The sequence below is a fragment of the Macrobrachium rosenbergii genome, chromosome 5, assembly GCF_040412425.1.
Source record: "Macrobrachium rosenbergii isolate ZJJX-2024 chromosome 5, ASM4041242v1, whole genome shotgun sequence".
NCBI lineage: Eukaryota > Metazoa > Arthropoda > Malacostraca > Decapoda > Palaemonidae > Macrobrachium > Macrobrachium rosenbergii.
In genome coordinates, this window is record NC_089745.1 from 23,314,335 (window position 1) to 23,337,119 (window position 22,785).

The window sequence follows — 22,785 nt, forward strand, 5'->3', positions numbered from 1 at the left end:
ACTCCCAAATAACCCTGCTGAAAAGCCACTTATATTCTTCCACCATCCATGTTAATATTTATTGCTATATCTTCATGCTTTCCACTTCATCTTATAATATGACCATTCAAATCTACTCTGACCCTCGTCCTCTTACAAGCACTTAAACTCATGGATTCTGCAGTTTCTCTTCATTATCCTCATCTGCTGTATCATCTGCAAACATACCATTCCACTCGCTATTCATAACCCATCTTATCCAGTAACTTTGCACTTGATTCTAATGTCCCGTCTTTTAGTTCGTACATCACTTCTCACATAGTAACATTAAATAGCCATGTCTTAGAACCACTTCTTATCCAACCCAGTGTCTAACCTCTGTACATATTTTACCACATTTTACTTTTATCCTTAAAAACTTTGATCTATTGGCAGATTATCTTCTAAAGATTATGTCTTCAGCACCCTCCACATTATGTGTATCCAGTCTATCGAGTATTTTTTCGTGGCCCATTTACACTACATATAAGCTATTCCTTAAACTCTCAAACTTCTAACATAATTCTGTGTTCCTTCGCTATACCCGTCATTTCTACCCTCCTTTACCTACAAACAAATGCTGCTGATTTTATGACCCTATCCTAGAATTAGCTTCTTAATATATTCCCTCTACCTAATTGTCTTTAAACCCTTGCTGATTTTTCATCTATATACTCTTTATCAAGCTCACTAGTTACATATTTTCCTTGCTTTTCCAACTGTACTATTTGTTTAAACATTTAACTAAATTTTCTTCATTATTTTCTCTTTTCCAAGCATACTTAGGAATTAAGCGGCCTGTCCAAAACACCTCCACAATATTGATTCTCTCCATTCATATATACTCCAAAACCTTTACACATACCAACTTTGCCTGCCATTTCTTTCTGTGTCACCTACATTTGCATTGAAATCATCTAGCACAACCACCGTGTCTTGTTCTGTAGACTCAGTCAGGCACTACTTCAGACTCGTAAAACATCTCTTTCACTTTCTTTTTCTTTATCCTCCCAACATCACAACTTTTTTCCTCTTACCCTCTTAGTCATACTGATACAATACTCAGACCAGTGCAGTGATAGCCTCTCACCTGTCTTGAGAATCTTCCAGACACCATTACTAATTACTATCCCCAATCCTATATACTGTACTCTGACTTTTACCTTTATCCCAGTACCATACCATGAAATGTCCCCTCATTGAACAAATCGACTATCATACATTTCTTCCATTGTGTACCTCAGTACCTACATCCAAAACAAGATTTCTTCAGTAACAATACACAGTACAGGGCTGCAAACCACAGGTCCATGAGCTTTTGATGATCTTTACACCACAGAGAATGAAAAGAATTCTATTTTCTTCATTTACAGCATCCTACAGGAGTGCAGTGGTTGCAGTTGGTCACCTGCATTTGTGGAGGCATTTAATCTTAACATTGGATCCACAACCCATTATAGGCACCCTGCCTCCTTCGGACACTAGTACAACTTATTCCATGCCTTTGGCATTTTCTAGGGCAACAGTGCCTGGGTTATATGTGTGTGTGTGTGTTTATATATATATAATACATATATATATATATGTCTTCCATAAATCTCCACGCATTTCTATCCTCTCTTCTCGGAGCCCATCTGACACTATCACGTACCATTCTCTTGTGCGCGAATAGTGTGTCATGGTGTCAGTAAGACTCGTGTATCTGTCGCGCGCGCACGCGTGTGTGCATGTGTGTGCTATTATTCAGTGGATAATGAGAAAGGAGTATAAGTTAGGAAATTTTTTTACATATGTATTTAGTTTATGACTATTACAAATATATATAAATACAAAGAGATATGCAGGCTCGCGTACGGATATGAATACAACAACTTCAGCATACTAAATCATATAAACACTTTTGCTCGAAACATTTCATGAATACTGCTAAAAAATAAGAACGCAAAACTTGAATCACTGATGTTATCGCGAGGAGTCTATTAGAAAATGACCTAGTGGCCGGTCATTACCCTTTTGCAAGAAATTTAAAAAGAAGAAGAAAAAGAATATGTATGAAATAAAGCTTTCTTGACAAGTTCGCGAGTTTGATGCAGTTTGGTGCCAGGGCGAAGACAAATGAGTTTGGGAGAGAACTGACGGAGGGTGGTGGGAGCGAGATCGCGAGAAGTGCCCGTCCAGACATGCAGCACGTATGCTCACGGGGCCAAGTGACAGCTGTCAACGATGCCCTTGAAGTCGGCGATGACGTCCTCTCTCTCTCTCTCTCTCTTGCTGAAAGAGAATATGTTCTAGAAATTTATGCATAGTGTTAGTTTCAGCCACATATTCAGGGAGAGAAATTCTTTGCCGAACATTATCGTATCATAGATCCGTGGACTCCATTTCGTGCGTTTGTTTCTCAGACACGGGCTATGATAAGTACCAGACTTTACGAAGTGGAGTCAACGGATCTATGATACGATGATGTTTGGCAAAGAATTTCTGTCTCCCTGAATCTGTGGCTGAAACTAACACTATGCATACATTTCTAGAACATATTCTCTTTCAGAGAGAGAGAGAGAGAGAGAGAGAGAGAGAGAGAGAGAGAGAGAGGACGTCATCGCCGACTTCAAGTATTGTAACATCGCAGTTCTTATTTTGTGAATTTTGTTCTATTTTCTGATTGTATAATATCATAATTTTAATGTTTAGACTATTTAGAAGTGAAAGCAGTTGAGTATAACACACTTTTTCTATTTTTTTTCTTTACAGAACTCGCTGCATAAGCATCGTTATGTGATAGGGGGTTAAAAAAATATCTTGTGTCAGGTAAGGGATTTCATGACTTTTATTGTGTGCCACTTTTGTAACACTTCTGTCTCCAAGAATTTTGAGATGAAAATAGGAGATATGATACTTTACATCACGGTTCACTAATAATAGTGTTGCTTTTGCATGAAATAATTTCGGCAGAAGACTTGAGGAACTGATCAATCAGTAAGTACCTCTTCTGGCACGTTTGCATAACAAAGTTATGTAATAGCAAGGAATCACTGCTGTCTGGGCTTTTGAATGGGCAAAGACTTAAATGGGTATGAACACACCACAAACGAACGTGGTGCCATGAATGCAAATGACATTATCAGACAGTAAATACGTTAAATATAGCGTTCATGAACTGTTCACAGGTAGGCTTTCTTGCTCTGAAAAATATGGGTGAATAATATCTGATCAGACGATTTTTTGATCCACACGTAATATGAAAAGTTTTAGACCTGATGTCCGTGCCTTTTTCCTTCCTTCTGAGAAGAAGATGAGTACCTAGCACAACAGTGCTCTGTCACAAGGGATATAAAGGTGCAAATATTGTCGACGTGATAGTGTTTATTGTTAAGAGAGAAACTCTGTCTATTTACCCACGTTTATAGCTTTATGACTGCAGTGCTCAGTGTGTACAATGAGGCTTGGAGGTGAGGCAGTCAAGAGCACTGTCGGAGTAGGTATCAATAAAAAAAAGCGAGTAATTTTACATTGTAGTGAAAGTGAACCCACATTGGTAGTATGAGCCTGGTTATGTGTTGCTTGAAAAGTAATGCTTGGTCCTCTCTGAAAGCTTTCCTATATATGAGAAAATCCAATTATTTCAGCAACATCTAAGAATTGCATTATGTGAAGGTATGACTCATTTGAAAAGCGTATGCAACACCTATGCATTCCCAGCTTTCTAGAGGTTGACTAAGCCATAACCAAACTACACTCCTTCCAGGAAATGCAACGAGGTACTGAAAGATTAAAGTAGTTAAGCTTCCAAATCTTCAAGCCTTTTTTTCTTTCCTGCTAACCCATTTCCCTCTTTCACTTTGCAAGTCTCCCTAATCTCTGTGCATTTTCTTCATGAGTTCAGCCTGACAAAGCAGACAATTACTATTCCTTAAAAGAATTTTCCTCAGCATTTACTGAGCATACCTCCCAGAGGTCATAAAGTCCACTATACCCTCACCCTTCAGAGGAAAAGTGCATTTTAATTACCCCGGCTCTGCGTTCTAACTTTTTCCGTCAAATAATTTACTTCTCATATAGTCAGCCCATACTAAACTATGGTTTTAACCTCATCTTCAGATAAAATCACCCTAATCAAAATTATATCATCCCCTGGCACACAGGAATGCTAGGGATGTTGTAGGTTCATTCCTAGAAAGGCTCTGGAGAGCCTTTTTTTCTCCAAGGGTCTATATGTCGTTCTGGAAGAACCATAAACTTCAGGATAATCCTCTTATTCATTATAGGCAAGCACTATGAGCGAACTGAAAAGCATTCCTGGAAAATTAGATTCAAAGTTCGAAGATATGGAGACAGTTTGAAGGGTTGTACCTCAACCTGTAAAGGAGAGATGTTCCCAAACTAGTCTCTTTCTTTCTGAATAAAATGCTTTTGGTGTATTATAGAAACCAAACTAGAGAAATTTTCTCTTCTCAATGCAAGGCAGCCATTCCTGGGACTATTTCTCAGTGGGGCCTGCTGTAGTTGATCTCTTAATTTGGACTCGGCCTTTACCTCATTATTCATCAGCATTGAGCCAGTTTTGTCAGCCCACACCAAAATGCCCTTAAACTTGGGGTAAAGAGATTCGAGAGGACCTTCCAAAACTAGCTTGATCATGAGATGTGCACTTTGTTTTGCTATACATACTGAGGAAAGTATTAATATTAGAGACCACCTCTAATCTCTGTTCTTTATATGAAATAGTTGTTATATATGAGAGCATAAGTATAGATTCCAAGAAGCAATAGCAGCTCCAGAGATTCCAAGAAGCAATAGCAGCTCCAGAGATTCCAAGAAGCAATAGCAGCTCCAGAGATTCCAAGAAGCAATAGTAGCTCCAACAAAACACAGTAGCAGGCATTAAGTCTAAGTCTGATAAATTCAGGCTTCCTAAGCATAAATCAGCTCTTTCTTTCCATCACCCAAGAACTAAGGGTGTGCAAGACTAAACCAGGTCAGTTTTCCAGGTTTTCTCCCCGTTTGGAAAGCAACAGATCCCCAGCATCAGTAGCAGCAGCAGCAACAACAGTAATTGCCAGTTTATGTCTATGTATTTACGAACAGATGGGTAGCCCAGGCCCAGGTACATAAAACAATATGTAACTGTTCATGTCTTTCCGTTGACCAAAGGTTCCTTCAGACTATGGTCAGGACCTCCTCTCAAACTGTGGTATAGAGCATCTTAGCCCTGGTGTATCATAGTCTTCTTTCACTGTGTCCATGAAAGAATCCCAGAAATTTAGAATCTTTGATCTGCGAAACCTTAGCCATTTCATCTACTGCCCACACTTAGAAATGGCCACAACTCTTCGAGTGTGATGGGTTCATTTGTAATGATACTGAAAGGCTTCCCTCAACCTGAATCATGCATTTTTAGCATTCCCGAATAATATGGGCATCCCAGAGCTATCGAATCCTCACAGTAGCTCAACAGGAGTGACAAGATCACACATGATTGTTATCATTCTTAAAGTATTACTAGTCCCCTGCCATCATGTTGGGAGGAGCATAGATTTTTCCCTCCATCTGTCTGTCCATCCTTCCATATGTCAGTGGGCTTGTCACATTTTCCATCGCAACTCCTGAATATTTGAAGGTATACTTGTTGAACTTATTACAAAGGCACATCATCATGTATAGATGTGCATGAAGAAAGATTGTCCATCTTTCTCTCTCCCTGCCCGTTTTACCTTGTCATTGCAACTCCTACACGGTTATGGCCATTTCAGTCAAAATTGGTATAAAGATGAACTCAAATGTACAGGTACATGAAAGGAGATTGTCTGTCTGCATGGCTGTTTGTTATGCTTACCATGTCATCACAACTAAATGGTTGAAGGGATTTCAGTCAAACTTGGTACAGTGGTGGACAATCATGTATGTGTGCGCATGAAAGGAGGGAGATCATCTTGTCTGTCGGTCCATCAGTGTCTAGTTACCACAACTCACCCAATATGGTTGTACGCAATCTGTCCTAGTATAAAGATAGACCATCATGCACGGATGTGCATAAAAAAATTTTTCCATTTGTCTCCCCATTTGCCTTTCTGTCAGCACGTCTGTGACACTTGCTTTGTGATCACAACTCCTCCTACTTGGTCAAAGTGATTTCAATCAAACTTGGCACATAGGCAGACCAACATGCATAGATTCGCTTTGAGGATGATATTTCATCTGATTGTCTATCTGTCTCCTACACTGTTAAAGGGATTTCAGCAAAACTTGGTAAATAGATAGACCATAATGCATTGATTTGCTTGAAAGAAGATCGTCCCTCTGTCTGTCTGTGAGTTCATCACTATGTCAGTGTGTCAGGCATACTTCCGATGTCTTTACAATTCCTATATGACTAAATGGATCTAGGAAAGCTTGATATAAAGGTAGACCATTATGCATAAATGTACATCAAGAGAGATCACACATCAGTCCATCTGGGTGTCTGTTGATGTGTCATAACACACTTACCTTGTCATGAGAACTCCTCATACATAGTTTAAGGGATTACAGTCAAACTTGGTAGAAAAGTAGGTCACCACATTTAGATATGCATGAAGGGAAATTGTCTGTCCATCACTCAAGTCAATACACCTTTAGGTAAAGACTTTGCAAAATGGTGAAATTATAACTTCAAATTTCATAGGTTTTGTCTACAATTTTAAACGAGTCCATTACTACTGAGCTGTAAGAAATAGACTTCACATTTGGTGTGCATACTTCACTAATGTAGCCTCTTCAGATGACATCAAGTTGTGTGATTTTAACCATGTTTGTGGCCATGTTGTTGGAAGAAAGTCATCAAGAGTTATTTACCTTTAAATGAACGACAGTGGTGTCATCTTCAAAATTAATCATCTGGAATGCTCTCAGAGATGAGTTAGCCTTAGATAGGTAAGGGACATGTATGTCCCTTTTTTTTGGAACAAGCCTCAAGGGACATTAACTTACACGCCAAGCGTCTATAAAATGGAGCAGCTTTATGATAAAAAAGACAACAATAGAAAACAAATAAAAATATTCAGTAAAGACAGATAAATCAAGAAATTAGTAACTGTGTGCTTATGTATGGAGTGCAATTTAAATGAAAGAAAACTAAGGCAATGATGCTTGGTGGTATTGAAGTTGTACTACAGCCTTTCTTGAAGTTAAGAACATGTGAGCAGTATCAGACACTGCCAGAAAGACCCTTCCACACTTTCATCGGGAAGGAAAAATTCTGGTACTGTTCAGTACAACATCGTTGCACCACAGTAGTACATATTATTCTTCATTTGTAAGTACTGCAGTCAAGAGAATAGTTGACTTTCCCAGTTGAGAATGAGCTAACATCTGTCTAAATTATATTCATTTTTCTTAGGAAGAAGAAAATAAAAAGAAAACTGAGGAATTTTGTTTGTAAGACGAAGGCTCCAATAGGTTTTTAACATCCACACAGCACAACTGTATTTCAATGGCAGTAGACGATGCCTTTTGAATTGCTCTAATAAAGCAAGCTTGGAGCTGAGGGTAACACTAAGTATCTTAACACTCAGTGTTCAGGACCACTCTTACAGGGAAAACCAGTCCTTGCCATACATTTACTCTGGAGAAAGCTTGATTTGCAGTTTTGAAACAACGTGCAGTAAATATTTTATGAAATTCTACTGGAGCTCCATTTCCAGCCTTTAAAAAATATACCCACTCTACAGAGACCATCTGTGAATACCACAGCCATTCCACTTTAGATTGAAAGAGGCTATGAGGAAACTTAACACACCTGTTGACAGTATCATTCCTCATAAGCATTTTGCAGTTCTTCCTCCCTGGAAATTACCAACACTAGGTTATGTAAGGGTGTGAACTCTGCCAAAGAATTCATCAAGGAATTCATGTATTTGACCTTTTGAAAACATGCAAAAAAAAAGAATTCATCAAGACCATGATTACCAGCTTTGACCTTTTGATAAAACATGCAACGTAGCATGAAAACTTGATTCCTGCAAATACTGTTTGCTCCACATCTAACACTAGCATAGGATATGGAGAAGTTTTTCCAAATGTAAAAGAAGCATTTCAGTACCCAGCTGTACTTCAGTTTTTACTGTAGAGCTTTTTATTGTATTTACAATTTGACCGGAATTTTAACTTGTGATTAATTTTCTGCACTCCAGGGCGATGGCCCATTTGTTGTCCATCTGGCTGTCCACGAGTATATCTAACTTACCTTGTCATCATTACTCTTCCAACACAGGTAATTTTAGTTGTCAGTTTTTTAGTACGCCATGGAGGCCAGATAGTCAAGTTCTGTATGGGTGGCTGGAAATGAAGGCTAGTAAGAGTGACAGAGTATACCATTTTGAAAAAAAAAAAATATCCCACTGACTCATAGAGATCTTTTCTTCAGTATTTGGGGAAAAGATGAAGAGGACATGGCAACTTTCATAGGAGAGCCTGGATGTTAGTAAGGGGTTGCTGAGAGTAGCCAGACTGGCTCTCGTGTAAGTTGCCACGAAAATAAGAAACTACTCTGTGTTGCATCAGTATTAGATTTTTTCGAATGACCTATGGTCAGGTGGCTGGATGTCTCCAACTCTTTTGGCGATGAAAGTTCGGCTCCCTGATCATTGCGTGCTTTGCTGGTCAAGTGTCACGCACGACCTTGGGAACTTGAAAAAGTGTTTCCTCTCATTGTGCCTGGATGACAAGGGTAATTACCTCATCTCGTGCACTTTTCAAGAGAAGTGAATTTTGTAATTTTTTTATTTTCAAGCTTGTAGAAGGGACTGGACTCCTCCACAGCTTTTTTCATAACAGACTTTAGGCAGTTTTGTTTATATTTGGAGTTTTTTTTTTTTTTTAGACTTCGCGAAATTTATTTTATGCTTTATAGCTTGGAAATGTATCTTTAATTGCATTTTCTAGCTTGGTTTAGTTGTTATTTTATTTGTTTCCAAAAATCAGCATGAAATAATACTAGATGCAGAAAGCATCACGATATTGGCAAAGAGTTGAACCTAATTTGCGCTTGAATGGTCGAGTTGTGCACCTAATTGTACTAACGGGGTTCTGCCTGTAATTGTAAATTCCAGGGGTTCACAAAAGTTCCGCAATAGCCCACTCGATGCTTTTTACGAAAGAAAACCGGGATGAGTATAACAGTATTGTATTTTTGCAAATAACTGTAACTTCCTGGTATTAGGAAGTGAACAGGAATAACTTCTAACCCTCCATAACTATGATGGGTGCATTCTACTCTATCCTTAATTTATTCTAATCTTGGTGCAATTGTTCCCCAGAGCAATGTGCGTCATTGTCTTATAAATCTACTATAGTAATGACATCTTTCAATTATGACCTTTGCATGTTTCTCATCTGTCACAAATGACTGTCAATGGATGTTACTTTGTTTGTTTAAATTATCCCATTCTTATTAGATCTTAACATTTTTAGTCTATTAGTAACGTCCATTTCTATGAACTTCTTACTGATAACGTATGTAGTGAAGGCTTTTAAGTCTAAACGTTGTACCAATGCTGAAAAATTCGTGTGTTGTCTGAACTCAGAAGTTTTATTAGTTTAATTCGCTCTTCGTAGTCCTATACAAATATGGAGCATTTGTCTGCTTTTGGGCTCGTTCAATATAAGTTTAATTTTAAAGTTCCACTAACATCTTAACAGTAGCAAATAACTCCATGCCTAAATTTTCAGTCATATATCTACCTAGAAAAGTCAAAGTTGTGCCATAACGCTGACATATAAACCGCCCAAGAAGGAACGGTACGTCTCCGTGTGGCTTTCGTGATGTGAAATGTTAGAGCAACGTAATGAAGCCTCTTTGAAGGCCGACGATTGGAGTAACGTCTTGTGTTTGTGAGAACATGACAAGCATCAGAGAGACGGGGATCCTATCATTATCACGCACTGATATCAGTCTCCCAATAAACAGTTCCCAAATGATGTCAAAATCGAATAATCGGAGCATGATTGTTGCATGATAACCATTAGTGGGGACTTGCTGGTTGGACCGGGAAGGAACGATAAAGATGTCCTTTGGCAAGAAGAAATAATAACTGTCGGAAAGAGAAGGGACACGTGGAGTAGATAGAGAGAGAGAAAAAAACGATAGCGGGGGAGCACATTGCTCTTCTAGTGCCACATGCAGATTATGAGATGTGTTTTGCCAAGACCCTCCAAATGCCAAATGTAAATGTTGCTTTTGGTTCCTCATGGTATTCTTAGTAAGACATAAAAATATGTCACGTGTACTGCAAGCACGTGTACTGGCTGTCTGCTCCGATGACAGGGGTTGTTTGTTCGAGGAAAATATGCGAAAATCGAAAGAAAATCTTTACTTATCCATGATGTCGTGGTTTCACGTTGCTATATATAAAAAAAAATTTTGTTTTTTTGTTTTTACGAGTTTTGTAAAATTATGTACATGACTATAATTTTCAGCCGTCATGTTGTTACTCATGATTAGATTTGCCTTTCACTTATTTAGTTTTTGTGTATTTTATTACTTGTTTTGTTCCAGTTTCTTGAAAGATGCGAAAGTTTACCATGGACTGATACTCTACAATTATTGCTTTTAACGTTACACCCTTCTTATCTGTGGGCCGAAATAAATACGATATCAGTTAAAGCAAAGGTCGAGATAGCGTAAATGGATTAAAGAGGAAGAATGGAAGGAAGAAAATCCAAATGGACTCTGATTTGGCCGTCCCTGGCGACCTGCAGTCTCCTTGTCACGCACGAGAACTGGCTGTGGGCAGGCAGCCAAGTAAGACTAGCGGCCAGGGCAATTGATAATAATCACCACAATAAAACTCACCCTTGAAGGGTGTGCGAAGATGCCTCTAGATCGCACTGTCATCCGACGAGAATATGAAAATAATCTTCTCATATTAATAGCTTCTTCGGATGCCGGGTTCCGCGCGAAAAGCGTGAAATTCCTTTTGGTCATTGGAAAAGGCTCGATTCCTTGTGGACAAATGCAATGGGGTAAGTGCAAAAGGAACAAAGCCTCCAACACGACGTGAGAAAGGGCCAAGAGTGAGACAAAAAAAAGAGGCTGAAGACCACTTGGCTGAATCATATCAAGAGGAAAAGATATAATAATGGGCATTTGCGACTGAGAAAGATTTCATCTCTCTCTCTCTCTCTCTCTCTCTCTCTCTCTCTCTCTCTCTCTCTCTCTCTCTCGTACAGCTTTGAGTGTGATATATTACCAGTTGCATGGCTGGGAAAGAGGAGGCATATAACTTCTAAATAGGAAGGGAGAAAAATGGAAGATATAAAGAACAGTGAACAGTAGAATGTAGCTCAGCTTGCATTTCTTTATTTTTCTCTCTGAAGGGTTGGGTTTGGATCCCTTTTTGATCGGCTACTTTCCAGTGTGGGTGGATGCCACTTTTCAGCCTTTAATGATTAATCAAGTGTAAAGCATGCTTAACAAGACCCTCCTTGTTACCGACCACCAAATAGAAGAACTAGTGGGTCGCCTGATAACGAAAATTTCGAAGGTTTTGTTATCGCCAGCGCTTACAGTCGAAAAGTAGATGGAAATTCTTTACACTGAATTTAACAGGATGATTCTCCTTGTTCAAAGCAGTTCAGTATATTGACTGAAGTAACAGCATAAAACAAAAGCATTATTTTTCCACTGGAAAACAACCGAGAAGGCAAGAGGCGGTCAAAATCTAGGTTTTTTCCCCAAAACACTGTCAATCAACTTGGATCAGTACTGGGGCACATTTGTTTTGTTCGATGGCAGAAGGGCATCAAAATCTTTTGTGCCGCCAAAAAAAAAAGTGAGTAAACTATCAAGCTTTTAGGAAGCTTAAAATCATTCTCAAACTAAACTTAAACAAAATAAAGGTTTGGACTGAATGAAAAATAATAAAAGTTGGGTCTCTCGTGGATCGTTCTCATATCATCCACACTAAATTTTGAACCCTGGGATCATGTGAGTATTGCTTGCTTGGAAAAACAGTTGACTTGAGTTATTTAAGATCGTCACGATCAGATGTTAAGGAATAAAGAAAATGCACTGTCAACACATTTTCCCGCGTGGGGCCTGATTCCGTCAGTAAACCTCACGTGGTGGGCTGTAGGCATTCCTATCGGGGTGTTAGCAGCGTCCCTTCAGCTCCCAGCTGCACCACTTTCTAGTTTTTTACTTTTAACTTCATTCCCGCTACATGTCTTCAGTCTTTCTGTCCAACCACTCTAACTATTGCTTCATAGTGCAATTGTGGGAGATCTCAAAGTTCCACCTTTCGATCCTCTCATTTCATCTCCTGTATCTTCTGGATCTCATCATCTTGCTGTCCAACCACTCCAACTCCCTCTTTTCGCTGTCTTCAGGGCGGAAATGACAGAAAGTGGCCCAGTGCTTGGCTTGACAGCCCACATTCCATAAAATCAAACGTGATGTGTTGAGGTGAAAGGCTCTGCGGGTGAAGATTGTCCTCGTGAAACGCTGCTTTTTCTTAATTACTCGTTGCGTGTTTGTCTGTTCGTTTTTCTCATTCTGCAGTTAATATCTAGTCAAAGGTGTCTTTATCTAATTCAGTGAACGATACAACTTTGTAAACTATAAAGAAGACAGATAGTGAAAAATCCAATGATATAACTTTATTTCTTAATTGTTTTTTTATCATATTGTCTGCTTATTAGATGGTGAAGGTGCAGCTGTTAATGGTGATGACGGCAGTTTCAAGTTGAAGGGACACCTGGTGCTGCCACCTGTTGAGACGCTCTAGTGGTGGTGATGATGATGATGATGTCAATGATGATGTTACTTACGTCATTGTTCGTTCGTACGATTGGCACTGTTCCATCATGGCAGAGTTGGCACCGGTGCCATATGGCATTTTTCCTTCTTGATTTTTTATTTCTTTCAACAGATCAGTATGGAGGTTCTTTAAGCCTTCGGCCATAAAATTGCCGTATTCTCCTCCACCTGTTGTTCTTGACTCTTATAGCCACTTTACCTCAAAGTAGCAAGGCAGTCGTTTCCATTCTTCGGGTCCGGGCTAGAAAAGAACATTAGTATGCCCTTTCTACTAACCTTTGTTTCTGAAATAATGATATACAAATTTGACTTTTTATTTTATTCACCTTCTGTTATTGGCTGTATCTGCACGCAAAATTCATGTTAGAAATATTTCGTGTCCAGTGAAAAGGTCACTTGTTGGAGATTATCCACCCTTCATCATTTACCAATGATCTTGAAGCAAATAGATTCAATAAAGACGAGAAAAAGAAGTGACCTTGAAAAAAATCACATGAGCGCTACTTCATTTCAAGTCAACCTTCGCGTTGAGTTTTGTTATTATCTTTCTTCTTCTTCTTCTTCTTCTTCTTCTTCTTCTTCTTCTTCTTCTTCTTCTTCTTCTTCTTCTTCTTCAGCTCATCCTTAAAATAAGGGACATCTGATTTTGCTGGCTGCGTGAAAATGACAAAGAGTAAAGAGGGCGAGACTGAAAAACTTTCATGGGAAGAAAGGTTCAGAATCCATCGAAGGTACCTCGAGGTAGTTCAAATTCTATTCGTTTTTGTATGCCGCGCCTGCTCTGCCATACCTATGCATGATTTTTCTTTACTGATTTGTATTCGAGATTATGTAAATGTTCTTAATGGACAAGCTACCATCGCTAAGTAAATTGACAAATAAAAGTATCCAAAGTAGCCCAGTTGAACTTGTGGGTACAGAGGATAACTTGGCGCTCACTTCAAGAGCGCGATTATTTTAAGAAAACTTCCTGGGTATTTCTCTTTATTTGCGCCCTCATGCGTCCCAGCGAGGCACTCAAACAAATGTCAGGTGGCAGTTATGGCACTGTGCCTTCTAAATGTGCCATGACCTTCAAAGTTAAGTCAGCCATCCACGTGTCGTCGCGCTTCACCCTACACCCAATCCATGTGCCTACCCCAGGACCAGGGAGGGACCAGTCCATACTCCTTCTATTTAGGAGCTGCTGCTGCATTCTATTGGTAGCTTTTAATCAGAGAGAGGGGAGGAAGGAATGGTGTTTTGTTTCCTTTCTTTGCTTTTGTCGACAATTATCATTTTCTTCGACTGATCATCGTGATCTTCTTTACTCCCTAGTTTACTAACAGCAGACTTCTTATCTGGTCCTATATTTTCTACGGTGAATTTTTTTTCAGTCTAAATATTTCATCTACTGAAAAGTGAAACCATTTTCATTTCTCTCATGTCAACTGATTCTGTCTTTCTCCATTATAATAAAATAAGTTTTGATACTTGAAATATATATATATATATATATATATATATATATATATATATATATATATATATATATATATATATATATATATATATATATATGTATCGTGTGTATAAAATTTAATAACCACAATGCCCTCTTCTCGAATGCTTGATAGTTTTTGGATACGCCTCCCACTGCAAAGCCTGAGATGCAAAACTGTGAAGAATTAGAGAATTTAAGAGGGCATTGTGGTTATTACAATGACACACGCATCTGGTAAAAAGTGACCATATGTGCGTGTGTGTGCGTGTGTGTGTGTGTGTGTGTGCGTGTGTGTTTGGCATCTAAAACTTTCTGGCAGCACTTCCAATATCTCCAGTACTTCTTCCAAACTTCAAGGACGAAGTCTCGAAGTGACAAACAAAACTGCAGTTATGAAGTTATTTACAATGCAGCGACATTGTAATTTATAGGATGACGCAGCCAAAAACTTGGTTAACAACAAGAATCGAGAATGAAAATTAACACATCACAATTCATAATAATGAAGAGTAACAAATTTCGGAGACTAAGATGCTTCTCCATGAGTCTCCTGACTGTAGAGCCCCAGAAGATACCTTCGTAACACCTCCAAATTTTAATCTGCAAACTTTGCTGGTCCTAGACTACCTTGATCCCGCTAGGATAAGAGTACTCCTCGTCACAATAGTGCCATCAAGATTAGTACTGCACTTGAACAAAAGAGTGTTTTGTCACCAACTCAGTGTGGTTAGAGGAGATTTCACTCAACAAATTGTTACTCAATCTGGAGTCTTCTATGTGCGGACTATTTGCTTCTAAGAAACGCCATATATCTGTATTTTTTTTATGGCACTTAGTCCTAAGAAACTATCCATAATTCTGGGGTGAGAGGGGAATTACCATTATTTATTCAAGCTTTTTCGTAAGTCGTTTCGTTCAACCTTAAAGATAAAATAGTTCGTCTGACAGAAAATGTCTGGAAGGTGGGGCTTCCTAGGGAAGTGTGACCGTGGTCATGGTGTGACCTTGTTTACTCTCGCTGTAATTGTGGTATCCACCAACTCCCATGACATTCATAAACACTTCTTGTAGAAAATTTCCACATATATACAGAAACAAGAATGGCGGTAGTTGATAGAAAAATTCAGTTCACAGTTGACAAAATCCTCAGATGAGCTGATATGGATTTAATCTTTCTTTGAGCAAAACATCTACTCATCTTCACCATACAAACGGGAGTACATCTAGACCTTATACCTGGGGATAATATACACTATATATGTATATATGTGTGTGTGTGTGTGTGGTCAAAGGATCCCTTGTATACAAATTACCCAGTTTCTAGTACTGATTTTTAATAATAGATTTTACAAAGTCCTCGTTTTATCGAAGTGTTTATATAGGTGCTAGATTTATTTGTCAGCTACCCCATGCCAGTTAAAGATTTTGGGTGCCATACAACGTAATGTTATTAGACTAGCTACAGGGCCTTGAAGTCATCGCTGATTCCCATTCTCCTGGTTGATGTTGGAGGACTTCCTCTGCATCATCGCTACCAATCCTTCATCGTAAGTACTAGTATAGGCTGCAAAGAACAACGAGCTCTTTGGCTTTTAAAACTGTTGATGAGGAGAATTATTTCTGATATGATTCACATCCTAACTCTCCCAGTTTTATGGGTTAAGGGCGAAAGAGCTATTGAGGAATTTCAGTTTAATTAGTAATGAAGACCCTCTTTTCTAGATACCTCCTTGGAAATAAAGCTGTTTTTAACCACATCCAGTGCTAGTGTTGGATATGAAGTTCATAGTAGTCAGCCATATTTAGGGTGACGCTTCTTTATGAACTTCAAGTTTTACTGAAGAGTTTTAACTGCGACTTGAAACAGCAGTTATGGATGAAGGTAAATTTCATTATCTTCTGTGACTCAAGAAGTCTCGAGTCACTTGGTATTTTGAAGTCAGTCAGCAACCACCCCTTCGATTTTAAGTGTTTACAGTGTATGTATATTGCTGACAGCAGAGTAACGCCCATGAAATTGTATCGAGTTCCAGCGCTGGGAGTTCACGGTAGAGGCAGATAGACAAGCAAGGTACAGTAAGCTGCAGCTTCACTACTTTCAGCTACTATTGTTTAAGGATTAATGCGAGAAAGTTGGGCCTTGGTCAATACCTTCAGAATGAAAGAGATTAAAAATTGTAAGCATCCGATACCGCTTTGGAATGATGTTAGTTACACGTTGGACGTACTTGCGTAAGAGGGCTTGGAACGTTTTGGCGAAGCCGTTTTGACGTCGGCGATTTGGCACGGCTGTTCTGACGCCGAAGCCGTTTTGGCGCCAGTCCATTTGACGACGGACGTTTAGGTGCTAAGACCATGTTTTATTGTAAATACTGTTTTTACGTATAGATTTAAGGGACAAAATTATAATATCACTGTTATAAATTAAGCTAGACACGTGGTAACACATATTGTATGGAATATGAAAAAACAAGCTTATTCACATGGCATCAGTTATAATAGTGCCAAAGGTTTGCGTCACGCAATAATACGTACCCCCTTTTATGGGTAATTTTTATGGAAAATAAAAAAATAACAGAAGTCGGTTTTAAATTGAGGTAGGGAGCTGATAAGTATATATTTGGAAATGGAAACTCGGTGAATTTAATTTCACAGTTGAGATGCAAAGTAACTGACAGAAGTAAACAACTTGACTACTCTGTACTACCAGAAAAGCCAACTGCTCAACTACTCAACTTCTTTACGGCTTAGACTCACTTTAGTTTGTTTCGTTCTTTTGCCATCCTTCTATTTGTTTAGCTAAATGCCATCGTTTTATCCATCTTATTTTCAAATTAATTCAAATTACTTTTTTCAAATCTTTACCTTCGAATGAATCGTTGGTCGTTTCCCTTGGGACATTTTAGGTAAGGGTATATTTATAAGAGGTTGCCACATTCGAAGTACTGTTTTCTCTAAAGCTGATGCATTTATGTAAATTTCCACAGTATTTTAATTATTTTTGAACTATATTGATATTTTCATTTTGGAATATTATTAGTTTTTTTCATTATTAAGTTGTAATTAATCATTTTTATTTCTATCGGGTCTGTTTATATTGACTGCACTGACAAGTGGTCACTTGAATTTATCATTAATCACTGTCCCTTTGGTTAAAGGAGGCGGGAGGGGCCATGAAACTCAAAATGGTACGCTGAAAATAAGCATTTCGGTAAACACTGACTGAGATCCAAATGGTTAGTTATTCATTTTGTCATTTGAATTTTTATGAAATACCATAGAGCCCAGTGTCGTATAATTTTTGTTTTGCGCCCAAATGGCTGGTGCCCAAAAGTCCGGAGCCAAATCAGCTGGCGGCCAAATGTCCGTGGAATGGGATACCTAAAGCACAAATATTTGATGACTGATGATTAGCACCCATTTCGTGATTATTTTTTGGGAGGGTTCCTTTAATAGCGAGGCGTTTGCTAGTTGAATGCCCCGGTCTGAGAAGATGAAGAAACCATTACCTGGTGGGGATGGATGGTGCATCGTTGCCAGGATTCTAGGAGAGGATGTGATATGCAGTGCTAATGGCAGTTTCCAGAATTTTGCCCTCTTTAGATTTGGTTTTATGGTGTTAATTACTTAATATTAAATATTAAGAGTATTGCACAGTAAATCATTTATCTTATAAATCAGTGCTGGAATCATTTAGCATTGGCGTCAGGAAGCCAAATAAAAAAATCCATCACACACGAGCGCGAGCGTGCAAGCCATCAGTATTTGCTGTAGGTAGTTTATCTTCCCTATTAACGCACATTTCACGCATAGTAATAATCCGTTGGGAACATGTGAACAAAATAATTTTGGCTAATTCTCTCCCATGCACCTCATTTTTTGTTGCCGGATCTGGAACCCACTTGGCATATGAGATTAAAATATATATATACTGTATATATATATATATATATATATATATATATATATATATATATATATATATATATATATATATATATATATATATATATAATGTTATATATATAAATATATATATATATATATATACTATAAATAGAATAGGATATACAATTTACACATATAGCTGTGGGATACATGAGGTCAGTCATATGCTAACGGGAAACTATAGTAAAGGTGGTTTTAAAGGTGTAATAGGAGGAAAACCTAGTTGAATAGAATAAATAATTTTGTTAGGAGAGGTTGAATAGTAAGATAGAAGAAAGAGAATATGAACGGAGGTACAGTAAAAGGAATGGTTTTAAAGGATTACAGGGAGTGGCCGAAGGCACAGTTGCAAAGAATAATTTGTTAAGGTTGAATGCGTAAGATAGAAGAAAGAGAATATTGAACGGAGGTACAGTAAAAGGAATGAACATTTACAGGTAGTATATATATATATATAGAATATATATAATATATACAATATATATATAGGTACATTGATATATATATATATATATATACACATTTATATATATATATATATATATATATATATATATATATATATATATATATATATGTGTGTGTATGTGTGTATGTGTTCTTCTGTTTTCACAAAATAAGCGCATGCGGTGTTTTTCGACGAGAGCTGTCTGTAATATTTCTTTTATCATCTCTGCTTGTATTTTTTTTTTCCTCTCTTGTTCCAATCATTGTATATCGAACGGATATTTTTTTATTTGTCGGTTATAATGTATAGTTTGATCCTTTTTTCCATGTGGGTCACAACTTTTTGAGCAGCTGCACTTTCAATTTATTTTTGAGGAGAGTCTCCGCATCTTTCTGGTTCCTTGTGTGGGTTTGCATCTTCGGTCAGCTCATTGGATACTCTCGTTGGCTGATCGTATATTAAAGAAAAGTCTAGGATCTCGGGATTATTTTGTGTAGTAGACTTTAGCGGTCTGGCATGAGGGACAGCGGGTCACGATGAGGCCTGACAAGCCAGAGGAGTGAGAGGGAATGAACGGTGGGCACTGTTGTTACGGTCTACCTCTTCTGTCCTTGTGTGAGGTCTTTGTCTTCTTCAGTGTCTGATTTTCAGTGTGAATGTAAATTCTTAATTTTGCAGAACATCTTTGCACATTTTACGAAAAGCTAATCTCCACTACTTCAGGTTGAAAATCGAAATACCTATCAAAACGTCAATTACCAAAGTATCATTAATGACTAACATTGTGAATTGGCTTTATTAAATTGTACAGAACATGAAATAAAAAATAAAGCTTAGAACGAATATTGTAAATGTCAGAATATCCGAATGGCATTGATCATCTCAAGTTTGAATAATAATGCTTCGTATATCGAATGATAATATTGTTGCAAAATCATACTACCTAAGTGTCATGCAAGATGGAACCTTTATCAATCTCCAGTGTTCCCAGTATATTGTTACATCGTTCTCAATAAGGCTCTTGACCACGTAACTTCGTCTTGTATGAAGTCCGCGCTTCGTATAGAGTCCACTTGTGAATGGGACTTTTTCTTTTTGTAGTTTGGATAGTAAATGGAATGGACGGCCGGTTTTGATTCCTGGGCCTTTGACAATTGATGATGCCTTACAACCATTATGAATAAACAGATACGTGCAATATAAATTAGTAAAAGACAATACCTTTTACATAAAAGGAGTGATACAACAGGTAAGATTGATTTTGCTGTTATTTGAAAGAGTTTAACCAGAATGCGCGCGTTTTCATATTTTCTGATGTGATATTAAGTCAGAGGCCATCTCTAAATGACGTTCGTGATAAAGAATTGCAGTTGTATGTCAGTGCTTCTAAAACAATTGACTCCTGATGTTCTCATCGACGAATCTTAGGGAGTAAGTCAATGCCTTATACCAGTGTACTTTTTTGTGCACCCGCCTAAGCTTTCCAGCTAAACAGCGTTACGAGGTTCTAAAGTAGTAGTAAATTGGAAGACAGAAAACAGCGAAGGCTAATCACCTACCACCAGCACAAGGCTGCTGTTATCTTTAGGTTAAGCGAGAGGAGAGATGCACCTGGTTGAATACTGGGATATACGGAGATGACATCTATGGTTTATGGTTTTGCGTCGACGGTTCTCTTAAGAAAGGCAAACTGACCATGTACAAATGAACTTCGCTGGCCAGGTTGGTCGCAGGTACTGTACTCAGGATAGCAGGTAGCTCATGGTCCGCCACGTGACGCCGTTGACATACTGCTATCCTTGTTTTTATTTAGTTTCTTGTTCATTGTTCTGTCATTTAAATCTGGTCACATTATCATTCCTTAGATCTCTGAAAGAGATAGTCAGGCAACCGCCGAGTCCTTGAGTAGAGCTTATCAAATCACAGGTGTTCTGCCTCGAGAAGACGAGCTGACTTCATATATTTATTGACTCCCAGTATAATTGGGAGATGGTGAGTCATTCCACGGATTCCCTGGTAAACGTTCAACCCGGAGGAATTCCAGTAAAAGAATGCTACACAATTATTCACCTGACCCTCGAAGCAAATTTGCAAAAGGGTGGACCAGGGTCGAACACCTGTGTAACCCATTTCGCCTGACAATTAAGACAAAGACTGTGATAGGTGCAGTTTTTCTCTTCTCCCTGTGAGTGCTTGTACCTTAAGTCTGGGTGGACAAAGCAAACTTGTATATGTATTTTATGCAACCTCTCACGTAGAGAAAGAGAGTGAGAGAGATGGGGTTTCCATCATGATTTCTGAGATTCGTGTAAATATAGGACAGTAGATAAATTAGGACTGATTCGCGAAATTTGTCTCCTGCTTGTGTATGCTAGTGCGTGAACACAAGTGAGACACTGTAGTTCTTGCATAACAGTCCTCCAGGCTGTGTTAACATCCGTCAGTTTGACCACAGATTCTGTTATCAACGGATGTCCTCTGTGAACCTTACACGTTCGCGCTTCCGTGCTCGACTCTATTTCTTCCTTTCGTTTTCCGCATCATTTCACTTGAAAGTTTATATCTCGTTGTTTGGCAAATGTCAAAAGTGTCAGGTTTAGAAGTACAAGTGAAATTGCATACTTTCCAAATGATCAATTAAAAGGTTCAAGAGATGGTTTGTCTTCTTTTCATGTTGGGCTTCATATCCTTATAATAATAGGAAAGGAAAGAATTCTGCATGATTTCCAGGAGAGATTGTTTCACTTGTGCTTCCCGCTTTCAAGAAAGGATAGTTCTTGCGTCTGAAGCATTGTTGTCTCTCTGACAAGTCTGTAGTTTGTCCTTGGCTTGACGTTCCTTTCCTACTTTTTTCTTTTGACCTTTCCTTTCTTTCACTTCTTCATAAATGTTAGGCCCTTAATTGTATCGTTCTTTGTTTTAAGTTCTCTCCATAGTTTTGCTTTTACTGCCCTCTCGTTTCCTTGATATTTGCTTTATTAAGTTTTTCTCCTGTTTTCTTTCCCCCTCCCCCCCCCCCTTTTTTTTAAGACCTACCTAACTTCAACAAAACCCGTTTTGTTTGTAAAGACTTCAACCACATTTGTTTGCTTTGTTTATATTCCCCACCCCCTCCTTAGACATAAGACAATTCTTTTGTAGATGTGGGGTTTTGGAATTCCTGGGATGCTATCGCGGGTCCGTGTCTAAAAGATTTATTCCTTTTTCTTTGGTTTAAATGACTTTGATTTCCAGTTTTCGTCACAGTTTTCTAACCAGCTAAACAACATCAACAGCTTGACATAGAATCATAGTAAGCCATTATTTTCCGTCTCTCGGCAGTGCTGTCATTGTCAAACTTTGGGCATAGCAGTCTTGCTGAAGAAAAGGAAAAAAGGCAAACTAGAATATATGTAACCTTGGGCAGGAGTAACTGGATAAATGGAGTAATGTTCCCAAATGTGCTTTATTTGGAGGTGGATATGCTGCCTCAGACAAAAAATGTGATTTGTCATCTAGAGAGGTCATGGCAGTTTAAACAATTAAAGCAATCAAAGAAGTACCACTCAAATTAGCAGTTTTCAGCCAATGACTCCAGGAATATAAGATTTTGGTAAAACCAGACTAGCAGGACGTATCTTCCCAGGGGCAAGGTCTAGAGAGTGTAAGTTCTTAATTTCATCGGTGCATATCATCGACGACCACGATACTAATCATGTTTACTTGAATCAATCTCCCACTGCGGATGCCCTTTTGTACGTCCATTACCAAAGATGATCTCCCCGGCGGGGTAATAGCAGCTCCCTCAGACTCCAGTGCAAACCTTTGAACTTCTGTAAAGGCCCAAATGACTAATTTACATCTATGATCAAGCAGCCTCCAGTCCCTCGTAGCCCCTGTATCACTAGAGTCAGATTGTTCATTGCCTCATCTAAGAAAGAACCCCTTTGTCTAGTCCCATGAGAGAGAAATTTGGCTGGTTGGCGATCATTCTCCTGTGGAACCATATCATTTGTGAAGAATAAAAAACAGCTACCGCTGATGCCTGGTTTTTACAAATGTTTGTCAACAATAGACTTGAATGTAATCATATCCTGTATAAAGGGAATAACTGAA

General features: G+C 38.4%; 1 long non-coding RNA gene across 1 annotated transcript in view; it reads left to right on the top strand.

Moving 5' to 3' along the window:
- LOC136838595 (uncharacterized) overlaps positions 1-22,785 on the top strand; it is a 508,758-nt gene that overhangs the window by 478,054 nt on the left and 7,919 nt on the right. Inside the window, exon 6 of the long non-coding RNA XR_010853048.1 lies at positions 2,770-2,826. This is a non-coding gene — a long non-coding RNA (uncharacterized lncRNA). The remainder of the gene's footprint in view (positions 1-2,769; positions 2,827-22,785) is intronic.